General features: G+C 43.6%; 1 protein-coding gene across 6 annotated transcripts in view; it reads left to right on the top strand.

The window, feature by feature from the left end:
- LAMA2 (laminin subunit alpha 2) overlaps positions 1-16,006 on the top strand; it is a 3,129,796-nt gene that overhangs the window by 1,552,280 nt on the left and 1,561,510 nt on the right. The window lies entirely within an intron of this gene.

The following is a 16,006-nucleotide window of genomic DNA, read 5'->3' as shown; positions in this document are numbered from 1 at the left end:
GCTGTATTACAATGCCTCTGCTTCGGTGAGATATGGCAGAAATGGGGAATGCACACGTTCATTTAAAATAGTAAAGAGCGTCAGACAGGGTTGCGTACTCGCCCCGTTTCTTTTTTCCATCTATACTAACGGCCCTGTCTGAACTGTCTTTAGATGTCCCCAAATTTGAAAACAACTCACTCCCCATGCTGGCATACGGCGATGACGTGGTTTTGATCGCAAAGACTGGGGTAGCTCTCAAAAAACTGCTATCTTCCTATGCCTCATTTATGGCTTCACTGGATCTTAGAGTGAACAAGTCAAAATCATTCATTATTATAGCAGGAGCTCCGAGAGACACAAAACCTCCATATTTCCATCTGGCCTCGCAAATCGAGGTGGTTGACTCTTTTCCTTATCTGGGGATTTTGCTCGATAGTAAACAGTCATGGAATAATTTGGTTGCAACCAGAGCCCTGGGCATGGAAAGGGGCCTTCAAGCTATAAAAGACTTTGCTAAAAAAATTAGGAGCCAGCCCACTGGAAATGATTAAGACCATATATCAAGCGAAGCCAAAGGCAGCTGTTACCTACGGGGCGGGAGTTTGGGGAATGGCCAAAATAGATCAGCTTCAGAAAGCGGAAGATGCCTTTTTTAAGTCCAGGGCCTCGATACCTCCCTCTACCTCTAATTATATTCTACATCTTGAACTGGGTCAGGTTAGCACCTATCGTTTTGTGGATTTCAATCTGGCGTAGGGATACCATTGATTTAACACAACGTATAATCAGGGACTGTCTGAGGCTTGAGGGTCACAGTAGAATTGGTTGGCTTAGTTATGTTCAGGCTGAACTAAAAGCAATTGGGTAGGGAGAATTATTTAGGAACCCCTTATTATGTACCAAGGTATCCAAACGGGAAATAATTGATTTATTCATACAAAAGGCCTCTGCTGAACGTTGGGAAAAGAACAGGTGTTCACAGTCGCTTTTAGTTTATAATGGACTTTCACCCAGACCAGGGGAAGGCTATTTTTACCTTAACCATGTCACAGTGGCTCAGCATAGGTTTATCCTGTTGCGATTTCGCCTAAACCTAATCCCTCTAATGCTGGGGTTTACAGAAAAAAGGTTCAAGCTTTCAGAACTAGGCCCGTGCCCGTTTGACAATCACTCCCCCCAGTCTGATTTACACTTGTTGTTCTTTTGCCAAGCAAGCCAAAATCACCTTGGAGATCACTTGGAGTAAAGGCAGAGTCCAGTTCTCCTTCAGCAGAGTCAGAAAGCAGCAGGGCAAAAAACAGAAAAGCAGGCCTTTCAGACCAACAGTCCAGGTGAGTCCTTTAACCAGCACAGCAGTTCTTCTCACGGAGATTCAGTTACAAGTCCAGAAGTGTCTGATTTTAGGGGGATAGAGACTCAGTATTTACACCCAAAAGTGACTTTGATGTGAGAGTGACTTCAAAGTAGCTCTCTGAAGTGCACAAGAATCCCTTTCAACCCAGTCCTGTCTGCCAGGCTATCTGTGGGGGGTAATCACTCTTTTGTATGGGGACAGGACGCTGCCTATTCAAGTGAAGTGTTAGCCCCTCCCTTCCAATCTGCCCGGGCAAGGCGATCAGAATGCAGATGTATGTAGATGGGTACTAAGACCCACATATACTTCCTGTGTTGTGGCTGCCTAGATGTAATGCACAAAGTGTAGCTGTCACCCACCCCATATGTGTATTGGAGACAGGCTGTTAGGCAAACAGAGCAGTAAGTGCAGAGAAATGTCCACTTTCTAAAAGTGGCATTTCTAAAACAGTGATGTTAAATCCATCTTCACCAGTGAGGAGGATTTATCATTACCATTACAAAGATATGAAACATACAAAAACTACTCCTGTCTGACCAGGAATTACAGCTTAAAAGTGTATTACGGAATCCCCAATGCTAGTCTTTGAGAGGGGTTGGCCACACAGTAGTGAAAAACTAATTTTGGAATTTGTCACTACCAGGGCAGGTAAAGATGAAACACACATGTCCTACCTTTTACTTACATGGCACCCCGCACTTAGGGTTTCCTAGTGCCTACCTTAGGGGTGATTTATATGTAATAAAAGGGGGGTATACGGCTTGCAAAGTAGTTTTAAATTCCAAGTCGAAGTGGCAGTAAACTGCTCACACAAGCCCTGCAGTGGCCGGTCTGAGATAAGTTTGAAAGGCTACTTATGTGGGAGGCAAAATCAGTGCTGCAGGCCCACTGGTAGCATTTGACTTACAGGTCCTAGGTATATACCATACAACCTTAACAAGGGACTTAATAATAAATCAAATATACCAATCAGGTATTCACCAATATGACTATGTTTAGAGAACAACAACATGCATTTTAGCACTGGTTAGAATTGGTAAAGTCCTCAGAGTCCTAAGGCCAACGAAAAGAATGCACAGGAACAGGAGGTAAAATGCAAAAAGTCTGGGGAAAGACCACCCTAAGGATGACAGGTCTAACAAAGAGCAAAATAGATAAATAAACTGCTTTTAAGTGGACCACTGCACTATTTCAACACCCCATCCCCCCCAGAACCCTTAACGTTCTTCATTGATGTTGGCATTAATTCTGTTTGTTTTTCTTTCTTATCCTCATTGATTCAAGATGTGGCCTCCAGCAATTTGTGATAGATTTTGTGTTGAACCCTTTAGGAGTACTTTGAAGATTGTCATATTTTAGCTTGAAAAAAAATTCTGCCAGAGAAATTTCGAGGTCATTTAGAGACTCATAACTCATCAACACCTGCTCCTCAATTGGTTGGATCTGTGTCGTAAGTCAGAGCAGGATAACCGTTGGCAAACAATTGTACATTAGCCTCATGAGGCCTAGAAGGCAGACTCTCCAAGATCATTTTCCATTATTCATATAATTTGTCAAACCAACGTTAAAGAACGGTGAGGGTCACAGAACTCGTGTGCACAGGTGAGTATTCTAGGTGTATAACTTATTGGCTAGATATTCAAAGAAACCACTCACTTCTGATGATCCACCGCCCAGAGGTCATCTAACAAAAGATTAAATCCACAAAGAAGGAGCGTACAATTATTATGAATTCATCCACAATTGATTATTGAAGTCCATAAATAATCAAAATTCCAATGCAAGCTTCCTTGTCCACTTGTCTTTATTGACACTTGTTCCAAACTCTTCAAAACACAGGTCCCAAAAACAAGTTAGCAGTACAACAGTAACAGCATTAATAGCAGACAAGCAGTGACAGCAGAGGTAGCAGGATAGCAGTGACAGCAGAAGTAGCAGGATAGCAGTGACAGCAGAAGTAGCAGGATAGCAGTGACAGTGGAAATGCAATCTGTCTCGCATTTGTTTGAGTTAGAGCTATTGGCATTGTAAATGTTAATGTCTTTTACCTACGGGTTATGGAGTGTATGTATGTTGTGTGTAGTGGAATTATGTGGTTTGGATTAGTTAGTGGTGGAATTGTGTGGTGTAAAGTGAATTTGTGCAGTGGAATTATGTGGCCTGGTGTACTGTGAAATTATGTGCATAGTAATTATGTAGTAGTGAGTGTGCTGGAAATATGTGCAGTGATATTGTGTGTTATGGAGCGTAATTATGTGGAATGGTATTTTGTGTTGTGGTTTTGTATGTTTGCAGCAACATAGGATTTATTTATATATGAAACATTCACCCACATAACAAACACACATCTGCACAATCTAGCCTGTCCCTAAAATACGACACCACCTATAAAAAATGGTTTATAAATAAATCACACCCAGCACAGTATAAAATAGATGGTAAACATGCCTGCTTAGAAAAGATGGCTCAGTAAATGAACACCGTATAATGAATCATACATTGACGAACCTATATAAAACAAGACGACTTAAAACTTTAAAAACTGTGCAACCTTTTATTACTGTTTGTCCAGTGAAAGGGAAGATTGCAGTGACATATGTCCTGCACAATGGAACCATCCACTGCTGCCTCTCCTACGGAAGTAAAGTGTATACAGCAGACTGACTTGTAAATGGGTAGATTGTAGTGCTGACTGCCTTTGCAAGGAAAGCTTCTAAAGCTCCCAGACACGCGTACTGCAAGGCTTACACTGCTATCTGTCCTGTCTAGTGGAAGCTTGCTCTGTTGTCTGTACTGTGTTACGTTAGCTTGCCATGCTGTCTGCCAGGGCTTTAAGTGGGCTGGGTCCTACAGGTGCTGAGCACTGGCAGTTCTTAAAAGCAGGTGCTGAGACGGGTCTATTTTTGCCTTCACACTCAGGGTCAAAAACAGATCTTAACTCTGCAGCGGTACCACCCTTCACTGCCTTTGATGTAACTTCAAATAGAATTGTTATAGTTCTTTCACAGTTTCATCATTTCAGACCTGAAGCATTTTCAATGTTATATATAACAAAGCCAAAGTTGTTGCTTATTTATCTTACGCTACTAACAACTATTGGCAAAGCCAACAGTCCTGACTTGTTGTAGGTGTAATGTTACTTGTTGTATTTTATATCTGGAAGGACAGAAGCAGTAAAATACCAGTCGTGGGCAACACTATGCTAAGCACAGATTTTTAGCATATGTGTTTTTAAGCCAAGCCATTCATTACATTGGCCACGCCCCTTTGGGAGACCCCCCAGTTTTTTCATCCCACTTAAAGCCCTGCTGTCTGTCCTGTGTAATGGAAGGCTGCACTACTGTCCTGTGTAAGAGAAGCTTCCACTGCTGCTAGAAGGGAAACTTCCATTGTCTGTCCTTGAAGAGGACATTTACCACTACTGTATCTCCTGTGTAACGGAAGCCTGGGTGGGTAACTGTCCTGCTTAAGTGAAACTAGCACTGTTCATTGTCCTCATGAGCCTTGAATGTCATAATTCCAGCGAAAATGAAACTTGCTCCCTTGTCTGTGCAACACAAGGAAAGATTGCACTGCTGTCTGTCCGGTGTAAGAGAAGCTGTGCTCTGGGGCATACCGTATAAGTAGTGCATTGGGAGGGAGGGATGGTGAGAAGAAGACTGAGGCTGTTGGGGAAGACCCCAGGGAACCGCGGGAAGCTAGAGATGAGAGAGAAGGAAGGAGCGTGGGGTGGGGGCCCATGTATTCAAGATTTAGATTCTGGGGCCATAAGAGAAACCCTGAGGGGATGGCAGAATAACCACTCGGGAATGTTGCTGTTATTTACAAATAAACTACATCCCTTACTTGCAGTAGGCAGTGTGCACACTGGATCATCTCTTCCAAGAAGACACGTGTGTATACGTGGGGTGCGGAAGCGCAGAGACAGGCAGGTGTCTTTAAATATAGGACCTTCAAAACAAAAAGAAAGAACAGTCTAAATGGCAGGATGAATCTGTGGAGAAGAGTGTCAGTTTTTGCTGGGACTCACGCTCGGGCGCCTGATGTTTATAACATGTAAGCATAACGGATGTGCACAAGGGGTCGTGAAATTAGGTGAACAGCGTGCACAAGGGATTATTACTTCCGAGGAGACACATGTATACGTGAAGTGCGGAGGCACAGAGACAGGAAGGCTGCCTTGAAATATGGGATCATGAAAACAAAAAGAAAGAACAGTCTCAATGGCAGGAGGAACCTCTGAAGAAGAGCAGTGGTTTGCGCTGGGACTGAAACTATTGCGCCTTATGTCTTTCTTTATTCCTCTGTTCTTATCAAAGTAATGTTATTTAATATTTGCTGGCGGAGGGAAAGTGCTCCTCTGGAAGCGTTTTGCCTCTTGAGGTTGAGTGTTTGCCTGGTGCAGCTGGGATTTACTCTCGTTCGGCGCTAGATTAGTATCTGTTGAATTTGCACATTACTTGGAACATTCTAGAACTGGAGTGGAAACCAACATATATACAGCAAGATGAAGAAACGCTTTTTCAAGCGCATACGCTGCATTTAAAGGGCATTTAGATGATCCTGTACCAGTTACCTTGCCATTGCCGACCGCTGTTCTTCCTGCCAGACGGCGTTTGTGACTTGGTGGCACCGCTGCTCCTGCTGAGAAGTGGAGGCGGGGAGAGAAGGTGTCAGGCAGTCCGATAACAGCACGCCTGCTACTATGAAAGTGAGAGCGGAGCCTGAGCTTGCGCTATATAAAATGCAACAAAACAAAACACGGAACCAAGATGCATTAGGCGGACTTCACGCATAAGTTCACCCCGTTTGTTACTTACTTGGGTCGCGGCCCGGCCGCAAATGAAAGTATGTCTGGAGGACCATCTGTGGCGGGTGGTGCTTCATTGCAGGCTAGCTGAGTTCAGGCGAGGCCGAGTTGAGCCTTCGCAGGCCGCGGAAATTCGAGTTTGCCGCCTAGCCCGCGGCCGAGTCCACATTGATAGTGAGGCTGTCCTGACTCCTGTGAGTCACAGTCGGGGCTACCCAGTCACAGACCCGGTGGGTCACCGACTTCTCGACTCTGTCTCCCTCGAGTCGGCTGCAGCAATAACTTGGTGGCTGCTGTGGGGTAAAATAGCAGAGATATATCACGGCTGGGGCCCAAGCTGTGTGAGCAGCCTGCAGCACTGCTGCGAGGTGCCCAATCATTAAATATGCAGAGCCGCCTTACTCAAACTCCCCGCTCCAGCAGCAGGAATCGGATGTGACGTCCCCCGTGGCACCGGCAGCCCAACAGCATGTAGAAGTATGTCATTGGACGATACTTCAATGACGACAGGCTGTTCATCAGAGCCTCACCGCGTGAAATTATTACAATTATGTAATGCTATATTATAGTGTTGTGAGCCTGTCAGCACTGCCTTAGCTCACTGTCACTGCGAGCCCCAAGCCGGAGGCAGAGTGCGCACATCGGCAGAAAGCTGTGATACTTGTCGACAGCTCTCAGTAGACAAGCTGTCGCCATTACGCACACAGCAGCGTGTTTATTTTTGCATCGCGCTTTCACTTTAAGTGAAAGCGCAATGCAAAAATGAACATGCGGCTGCCTCAGCAGAAAAGCACCAAGAGTGTGCCGGGATCCCCCTGTCCTCCCCGTGACCCCCTGCGCCTCTGAGCTCCGTGCCTGCCCGGAGTAAACATGATTCCAAAGATAAGAAATATCGTTACGACAGCCGGCAAGCAGACAATCCAGTCCGGATGGGCCGGACGAAAAGGAGACAGGGCTGTAACAAATAAGCCTCATTTCCAATCAGAGGCCAGCGTTTTGCAAACAGGATGACGCCAGCTAATGGGATTGATGGGTGGGGCTTCAAGCCCCCCTCTGAAATCTCCTTGATCACAAGAGGTCTCGCAGAGCGAGCAGCGCGCATGCACTGCAACACTAGAGGAGACCTAATAAAAGATAGGACATGTGGGTTTAAGTTTTCCATGTTATGGCAGTGAAAAAGCAGTAAAGTTGCTTTTCTCTGTAAGATGGGTTACCTTATTACACTTAAGACATGCTAACAGCTGTAAATGCTCAATTTCAGCTAAAAGTCTTTCAACCAATAAAACCCTTTCTCCAAGAATAACCTGAAAGCAGTGATACAATCCCTGGGCTCATCCATTTTAGACTACATAATTCATAATGCTCATTAAAAAGCTCTCTAAACACCGTGACTCGTCTAGGTTCTGGATGCAAACATTTCTACTACATCATGCTCAAGCTCACCTCACTCCAATGGCATTCAGTTGAAGCTGGGTGAATGTATAAAACAGAGTTCTTTATACTCAGAATTCTTCACTCTAGTCCTCCGCACTGTCTGCTAGGGAATTAAATACCGTAGGGGGACTTTGCTCTCTTTGCAGCTGTTGAACTTCACTGTAGCTATCCGTGTTAAAAAAAATGTACTCATACCTTCTAGGGCTTTGCTCCATTCATTTAAACTGTGTCCCACTTTCATCCATTCTAATCTTTTGTACATGCTTTCAACAGAGGGCTAAAACTCCCAGGGGCAGATTTACAAGCCCCTTGTGCCACTTTTGCGTCACTTTTCCCATGTTAAAAGTGACGCAAAAGTGGCGCAAGGGGCTTGTAAATCTGCCCCCCAGTGTCCAACTTACACCGCCAGCTATTTGCCCTTTAATGTTTCCTTCAGCTAACCTAAACGCTATATTCGGTAATGATTTATATATTTGGCCTCTCCATTCCTCAGAGGCACTACATCATATTTTCCAGTTTATTTTCTTGCATTATATTGCTTTATTTACTTCTGTGTCCATGATTTCAAGGCATGTAGTTTTCTGTGTATCTCTGGTACGACTGAGCAGTAATTGCTTATGTTTTTTCATGCTGCTGTGTAATACACTCTGATAACTCCTGCCCCTTGTGCACATTATATAAAACAACAAAACGAAAACAATTAAAAAACAGATAAATCTTTATCTTCATTGGAATACGTATTAACAAGTTAAGCGACTATCTTTTAAATAACGGCGTTTCTCATTAATGATGACTGAATACTTACATTAGGGGCATATTAGAAAGGACGGCGTTAAAATCATTGCCGGTTTAGCGGCAGAAAACTGCCGCTAAAGCAGTGATAATGGGCTTGATAATATGCCCTGGAGAATTCCAATAGAAGCCCATGTTGACACCAAAACATGGACTTCTATTGGAATTCTCTGCGGCATATTATCAAGCCCATTATCGCTGCTTTAGCTAAACCGGCGATAATTTTTAACGCCGTCCTTGATAATATGCCCCATAGCAAAATGGTGCAATAAACGGATTTCTTACTCAACTATATATTGCCCACTTTTGAATATTTGAGCGGTGAGCGACAGATACTGGAATTTGAACACTTGGTCTGTAGATTACAAAGAAGCTTCTGCAGTTGACACTTTAGTTCAGTAAACCCCTTTTGCCAACTCATAGAAGTGTTATGATAAGAGGGCAATCCCTACATGAGCAATGCAAGCCATTGAAGCAGTGAGCGTGTGGAAAGATAACGCTTATTTGTATTACCTTGGATTGACCTGGAGAAACCAATTTATGAATTTAATCACCTCCTTGGGCTGCTTTGCTTGCTGGGGACAATATCTAAAGAATCCAATAAATTATATCCTCACTTGAACCATGCACCGTCAAAATCCTGCACATCCTGGCTTCTCTCGACCATGTCCAAGAGTTGTCTTCTTTCCACACTATCCAATCCAAAAGAAAACGTCTGAAACTGCAGAAACATTAAATTGTCATAGGTTGACAGAAACATTACCAAGACAAAATTGTGAAGTCGGTGCTAAAATATATTGAATTGGCATGTCAGCAACTGGCAGTGGCCATCTTGGAGTAGGATATGAGGGGCTTTGACTCTCATAGCCACTAACGCCCAGCTCTTACCTACATGCCCAACAGGTACATTTTGCATTATGGGGAGATGGGGACTGCCCTCGGGTAGCTTTTAACGCCCTCCCCAAAGGCCAATGATTAAATCAAATCAAGTACATTTGTAAAGCGCCTGGTTACACCGACTGTGTGTCCCCACGCTAGGATCATAGCCTCCGAGGAGAAAAAATACAGAAGCACAGTCGTTTCAGACAAGTGATAGAATCGAAGGAGAGAGCTGCACTAGATAACGAACAAAACACAGTAAATACAGTGACATACACATATTATACCCCAACCCACCCACACACACGTTTATCACAAATAAGCTTTGACTATAAATCTATAAATAACAATACACAGACGGAATACAGACGCACATATTGGGTTTAAATCAGATGCTACCATGTATGTATCCTGCCTAATGAAACATATTTTTGGGTGAAATGGTTGAATGGTGAAGCAGATATTTTAGAAATGTTTAAAATCCATTTGATGGATAGCCGCTGATAAACGCCTAGAATAACGAAGTTGTATGTTCGGAACATGAGGGACTCTCAACTCAATCAGATTGAGGGCAAAAATGTGAGGGAAGGCCCACTGGCATTTTGAAGCAACACCACAGAACCTAGAACCTCGACCCTCAAATGTATAAACTTCATAACGCTTCACACTTACAGTTCTCTCTGAGAACAACCTACTCTGACACATGCATGTTTGCCTATTCTCTATTATTGTATTTCAGCAAATTTCCCACCACTCATTTACAAGAACACAATCTCTCCTCCTTCCTCTTTAAGTCATACCAAGTCTACATAACAATACTTAATCTCCCATAACTCATCTGTTAATCCTATCAACCATGTGCATGGGCTCACACTCCCCACCCCACCAACTAATGATCGCAAACAACCACTTTTAATTTAGTCCACCATAAAGAAACTGAAATGACTGCATGGAGTGGCTTGCTTTGAGCGCATAAGACTAATCCCAGTAACTAACAGTAACCAACATCACTAGTCTAACCGCTAACCTTGGGTTCTGGAGCATCGTGCCGCCCAGCGTAAAGCCCTTTGACGCCTCACCAGGGGTAGTAAGAGCTATATAATGCAATTAAAAGGATATACTTGGTTATAAGTACCATCTAGTCAATATATAGTTAGTGCTACCAGGTGATTAAATTGGTACTTCAACAGGTTGCTGGTGAGCTTCGAGCTGGCCTTGTACTCTACCACTTCCCCACTACCAGCATTTGGGACTCGGCTGTCAAGGAACTTCTGGAGTAAAGTTTAGTTATCACCTTTACAGTTTAACCAGCCCACTATAAAACTTAGCATTTCAGCACCTATGACTATTTCTACAACAATGGGCTTTGATCCAAGAGTCCCTAAATGAGGGGCACTTCCCTGGCACAAAAAAAGGCAAAACACCACACAGTGGCAGGAAAACCACCATCAGATGTTCCTTTTCTAGATCTTGCCTCTTTGCCTGGGGCACACAGCAACAAATAACAACGCCTTTTCCCAGCGGTACACTTAAGCTAACCACCTTGTACAGCCAGAAATGCTTCCCTTTCAAATGGGTACAAGTGAGTGAGATTCCAGAAGTATATTTAAGAGGATGAGCATAGCACCGAAAACATCTGGACCTTCATTGACTCACATTCATGACACAATGCATCAGCCACTGCTTTTTTTGAAACACCACCTACACAAATAAAATACTTCCATACCAGTGGCGTAACAAAAGCCCCCACAGCTCCTGTGGTGTGGCGGGCACCTGGGCTCCAGGGGGCACCCTCTGACACTGTGCACAGGCAGCGGACCCCTGGCCTGACAGCATCTGACTGCGTCTGGAGGGTGGGGAACCCCTCCAAGTACTTTGCAGGAGGGCTCCCTCAGGTTTTGTTACGCCACAGTTCCATACTGTCTGTGAGCCAACCCATAATTTTGTAAGGCAGCCTCAATCTTCAAACTAAACTAATGGACTGTCATGGTGATTGATTCTCATGAGCGAGAAACGTTGTACCTACTTCTAGTCCAACCTCCGAATAATCACTGACCATCCTCATTGGGCAAACCAATCCCCCCACATGTGCTACCAAGTTTTCTCAAACACGTTTCCTTGCCAGTTCAGCTTCTTAGATTTAATCCCATCCCATCTTCTTTTACCTAGCTCAAGTCCCTCTATATTACCTGATGAGCGTCTTTGTTCTCTTGAGTCACTGTATGTGTATTTTGGACTGAGCAAACTATTGGAATGAACACAATCATAAAAAATCCTGCACTATTTCTTCCGGAACTATTGAGGGAATCCCTTACATGTTTTGGCACACTACCTCACTCTAAATGACTAGGGGGCATATTTATGAGGACTTTGATCATGCTTGCACCATGTAACATGGTACATGCACGACGCAAACCTCTGAGTCTTATTTATGAAGCCACACAAAGCTACTTTGGCTTCACAAATAGGAGTAATGCAGTGCAGCACAAATCACTGCGGTGCATTACTCTGCTCAAGGGAGGTGTTTCATTGGCATTGCGGTGGGCGTTTCCACACAAATCCCATGGTTTTGGCGCATTCCAAGATTTACCAAACCTGGTAATACGCCAAATAGATTTGATACACCTCCCCAGGTGAGGCGTAACAAGGAGAAATATGTTTATTTTCCTCTCTCTGTGTGTACTGCATTCCACACAAAAACAATCCTGCATACAATACAGGCAACTTAGTACCATGGTGCAAGGGTGCATGCATTGGCGCTAGTCTGCCAAAATGACACCAGGAGGAAGGAAAAAGACAGGACTGCATCATATTAGATAAATCCAGTGTATTCCTGAGACACTGGGCGTTACCTGGCTGTGGTGCCCTGTGCCACAATTCCCGTATATATGCCCATAGATCAACAGCAGTAGATTAATAAAATGCCTGTGGTGACATGGCAATGTCGGTGCTCCATGTTACATGACATCTGTGCATGATGAATGGGGTTTGCACCACAATTCCCCGATGGTGGTCATTTTGGGAAGCAATCCCCTATTTGAATTAATTCACTCACTCAAATTCACAGTGGGCTAACAGACCATGCCAGGGGGATAGAAACTGGACGCTAAAGTCATCCAACACCAGAAATCTGTGTAGTGTAGCTGATCTCGTGGCTAAGACTGCATCCCTTAACATGACAATTCACAATGTCTAGAACGATTTTCCATTCTTTTGGCTGGAACATGTGCATTTGGACTCTGAAGTGTCCAAAATACACAAAGGAGTTTGAGATAGGCGTAGCTCAGAGGGGTTGGTTGTATGTAGGTGATAGATACAGAGTTTTCAAAAATGCTTAACTTTTCTTTCAAAAAATCTACAAACAGCACTTAAAGTTTGTCTCTACTTTTGGCATTATGTTGGGAATTTTTAAAGTACGTCTTCACAGCTCGCTAGCGATTATTAGGATTACCCCAGAAATTTCGAATGTATTTCTTCAGACACTGTAAGAGACATTTCTTGAGAAGTTCACATAATGTTTCACAAATTTAATGTGCCTCTAGCTAGCTTCCAAATAGCTTTAACATTGCACACCTACAGTGAATGCGCTGCAGAAATGGTATTCAAAAGTCAAGGAAATGCCAGATTTAATAGGAATATGGTACTCTAAAAAAAGTTAGAATGCGCCTTGGTAGGTAACTGTAAAAAAAGAAGTAGGCAATCAACACATTACAAAGAAAAGTTAAGAAAAACTGTCTGTCTGCACCTATATTTTTAGTGAGGCTGATTCAAAAGACAAAAGGATTTGTTTAAACTGATTGCAGAAAACATACTCCAATATGTAAATGTAAGCAATTAGCAAGGTAACAGAAGTATACACAATTTATTAAACAAAATATACGATTTTTTCAATTTGAGGATGTGCAAATAGATATTTATAAAACTGACAGCTCCTTAATGAAGTTACGCTGCCAAGAGGGTGGTAGGTGGTTGTGTACCTATAAACATATATACGAGAATGGTAAATATGGAAAGTTTGACAATTAGATGTACAGCGTGCGTTATTTATAACCTAGGTAAAGTTGTATAAAGTGTATAAATTCTCAGATCAGCTCCCAACTGAATCCACCAACGTGAGGCCCCCTTGACAGACAGAGATGGGGTTTATCTAGATGATAGGAAAGTGCCAATCAATACACGATTTAAGCTTACACAATTTATTTTCCTTCCTTGGATTTACCTTCTACCTTTGGAATTACATAAGATTTACCATAGTCCTTCAAATGCATCATCCAGGTGTGGTAAATGAGTGGCGGCACTTCTACATCTGGTGTGGCCATCCCCTGGTGTTGCAGTTCACTGAACAATGTAGCGAACGCAGTAGATAAAATGACAGGACCAATGGTTACATGCATCTTTCAAGTTAGCTAGTTAGTTAGAAAGTACTTAGTAAAGCGCACTGTGACCAAGCGGCTTCCTGGCGCTAAAGTGGAGGACTGAGGAGCAAGAAAGAGTCTGCCGAAGGTGAATCAGTAGGAGTACGCCTCAGAAAACAGGAAGGTCTTAAGGGCCCTGCGGAAGTGTAGGTAGTCTGGAGTAGATCTGATGGGCAGAGGAAGACTGTTCCAAAAGCGGGGAGCTAATACGGAGAATCTAGTGCCACCGGTCTTAGATCTGCGAAAGCGAGGGATAGTGAGAAGGGCCTGATTGGAAGAGTGGAGAGCACGACTGGGAACGTAGGAGTTAATGAGAGAGTTAATAAAAGCCGGAGCAGTGCACCCTACACCCTACTCACTGTAGAAGGAAAATAATTCATCAATTTGATAAATTGTGCCAGATGCTGGCCAGGAGGAGTATATAACTAGGGTCGGATGAGCGAGGCGAGCATTCGGCCGGTGCCCGAGGCCCAGTGCCCGTAGCTTGATCTGGGACAATTTGTTCCCCATCAGTGTTCTGGTTCTGCTGATCTGAACTTGAAGGCTGCAGCAGCCCCTTCCCAGCCCAGCACAGATTTTTGCGGCCCATTGTCAAATATAGAATGAAAGTGGGCAGCCACAGCATGTGGTGTAAGCTCCTGATCTGGCCTTAGGGTATGACAATGAGGGTGCTCCATCGGAGATGCTGCTTCTCAGCTGCAGAGTTTTCACTCCCCACAGAAGGGTAAGTGCTGGGGGCAATAAAGGGGTTTTGCTTTTGTCATCGCGGTGAATGGCCACGCTTCCATTTATGGTGGCCCGGCAAGGCATCCTTGCTGCTGTACCAACTCCCATCTCAAACCCAGAATTTAACCGGAAAGCCACCCCTGCCTTACCTGTCTCTTGCAGATTTGACACTTAATTGAGAGGCTTTGTCAGCAGATGGCCTTGTCAGCGAGTTCCCTGGGCCTTAGTGCCACCACAGTGCAGCTTTTAAATTACCTTAGTCAAAGGAGGGTCTCACAGAAAGTGTTTTTCAGAGAGACCAGTTGTTTTATCATGTGCTCCTTCCTTGAAAAAAAAAAAAGAAAGCCCTTTCAAACGAAACCATTGAAACTGAAAGTTTTTACACCTGTAGTTCAATCGTTCAGACAGCACAGTCATTAATGTGCTGTCTGCTGAGGTGTATTGATCTAACCAGGGCCACTGGAATTGTGCAGCATTGGATGGCCAAATTATACGGCAGGTTTGAGTAAATCACACTGTAAGAAAAACAAGCATTGGCATAGCCAATAGGTCTCGCCTTTGGGACCTTATAAGTGTTTAGCCATGCAACAGTTGCATAACTAAATACTTATAAGGTCCCAAAAGCGAGATCTATTGGCTATGCAAAGCGGCCGTGTGGCCGCGAAAGTTAAAGTAATCGTGGTAAAGCGCGGCGCGCGCGCCCGCGCACATGCACTTTAGCTCTAGGCTGGCCTGGTAGCACTTTTTGGAGCCCTCTCAATAAGTCTCGACAGACCAGTGCATGCGCTGGGTCAGGCGTGACCTAAAAACAATAAGTGGCGAAATGCTGCTAATTTTATGACACTATTACTTCATTATTTTGTCGAGTATACACTTGTTAAAAGTGTATGGGCATTGGTTGCAACTCATTAGTACAAGTTTAACACTCAAATATAGAAATAAGTAACAGAAAGGTGAGCAGTCAAGCATTGCAAAATGCCTTCTATTGTGCAGCCACACGTTTCACTTCAGTTTAGGGCTCTTTTAAACCGTTTGAGCTAGAAGCACATTTTTGTGTTAAAATTGTAGATTATACAGCAGATTAATTATGTGGCAAATACTGCAAATCTATATGGGATAAATGCCACAGCTGTACAATCACACTTTCAGTGGCTATGGATATAGCCTTCAGGATTCATTTTGGACAGTTCCAACTATTCCTCTTTCAGAGAAAAATGGATCATGGTATGAAAAACACCTGTTAGGTACAGTGCTACAAAATGGAAGAAAATTCAGTGGAATGCACTATGTAACAACTCTAATTGTATGCACCTTTCCTTTTCTGCCTCTTTCACTAAAGCTCTTCTTTATGACTCTTTTACACCAATGTCTGTAGCTCACTTCATTCGTCGTTACTGAACACATCACCATCCTTTAATCACAACATCAACACACGGTGCTTAGTTTGTGCAGATCGTTGGTAGTGGTTGGCAGAAGAACTCATTTTTGGACACCAAGACTAATTTTTTAACATGAGATTTTGACCAGCACAAGAGAGAGAAAGGCAGAATACGAGGGGAACAGAGTCATAGGAAAGCACTGACAAAGGGAGAAAGGAGAGAGGAACATTAAATT

This window comes from Triturus cristatus, chromosome 6 (genome assembly GCF_964204655.1).
Source record: "Triturus cristatus chromosome 6, aTriCri1.1, whole genome shotgun sequence".
Taxonomy (NCBI): Eukaryota; Metazoa; Chordata; class Amphibia; order Caudata; family Salamandridae; genus Triturus; species Triturus cristatus.
Note: the sequence above shows the minus strand (reverse complement) of the source record. Positions and strands in the feature narration are given on the sequence as shown.